This window comes from Echinops telfairi, unplaced genomic scaffold (assembly GCF_000313985.2).
Source record: "Echinops telfairi isolate 266 unplaced genomic scaffold, ASM31398v2 ScPeMD7_7463;HRSCAF=8501, whole genome shotgun sequence".
Lineage (NCBI taxonomy): Eukaryota > Metazoa > Chordata > Mammalia > Afrosoricida > Tenrecidae > Echinops > Echinops telfairi.
This window is the reverse complement of record NW_022111363.1, coordinates 2,540,500-2,542,077: the sequence shown is the minus strand read 5'-3', so window position 1 is coordinate 2,542,077 and position 1,578 is coordinate 2,540,500.

Below are 1,578 nucleotides of genomic sequence, written 5' to 3'. Positions count from 1 at the left end.
CATTGGACCAGTGTGCAGCTGCCTTGCTTGTTCTGTGCCTCAATTTGCAAGCTACACTACCTGTGGGACACCTAACCCATGGACTGTGTTGCTGTAATTTGAGGTCCCTTTAAGACTTGCCTTGCCAGAGAACTGGAATGTACATCTCTGGAGCTGGGGTTTGACCGTTGGTGACCTGCCTTGTGGTATGCTGCCTGTGCTAAAGCCGAGCTCTCTCTACAGAGGAGTACCTGGCGGCCCTCAAGACTTGAAGGACTGCCAGTGTCTCACAACTCTCTCATGGGAGTGAGTTGCACTGAGCCACTTGTACTGCTTTATAGTTTGTTCATTTCTTGTATTACATATCTGTGTATAATTTAACTGCTAATTTCCTGTTATATATCTACCTTTATAAAATTAACAATCTGGTCTTATCTCTCTAGAGAACCCTAACACAATGTCTTTAGCATCATTGCCTTGGTCATTTGCTCCCTCTTGAAGTGATTGAAAACCAGCCAGTCAGTTCTCTCTGCATTTCATCTCCTTTCGATGATTCCTGCATTCAGTATTTTGCCCATAGAACCCTTCAGTATTTCAAGTTGAGGTTTTAATTCAATTCTCTCAGATTGAGATATGCTGTACTTGGCTAACTTCAAGTATGGCGAAAAGAAACAACCTTGACACACACCTTTCCCAATTGTAGACCATGTAGCATTCCCTTGGTTCTGTCCAAAGGACTCATTTCCAAAGGAGCACAATGAAGTGTTCTGGAATTCTCAATCTTGGCAGTGTTAACCACAATTTATTACATTCAACAAAACACTATCTTTCTGGATCCTGAACTTTCAACTAAGGCCCGCCTGACACCAGCAATGACATCCCTCATTCCACATCCCTTTCTAAATCTGGAATGCATTTCTGGTAGGTAGTTTCATTCAGGTACGCAGTAACCACTTTCTTATCTCTGGCAAAATCTTGTGTATGATGATACTGTTATTGTTCAATAATCTGTTGTCTGTGGGATCATCTTTCTTTGGAATGGGCACAAATATGGATCACACCCAGCTCATTGAACAGGTAGCTTATCTTTCTAACTTCTTGGCACATGTGGCTATGCAACATACTACAAGAAACGGACTTAGCATGCAGATATTGCATATCTAAATTTTTAGGGGAAAAGGTGAGGGGTGTGTGTTCTAAGTCTCACGGTCTTAGAACTCAATTTGCTTGCATTATTATATTTCCACCCAAGTATTTGTGGGTTTGTTCCGATTTCTGAAATATTTGTGAACCTTGGCAGGTGGTATAACCTCTAAAAATCTATTCTAGGTACACAATGGACTAGGATCTGACACACGGAAACGTAGATGATAGGACAACACCCGTGGTAGGATTTTACTCATCTGGATTACAGCAGTAGTGTTCAAACTATCTGATTACTGCACTATACTGTGAATTACTTTGGAAAAATGCTCTAAAATGCAGGGGTTCCTAAATGGACCCTGCTAAGAACACTCCACACACACATCTGAAGTTCCAGTGGGCTTTTATTGAGATAAATGAACACAAATCAAGATTTTACCACTTTTTCCTGAACCA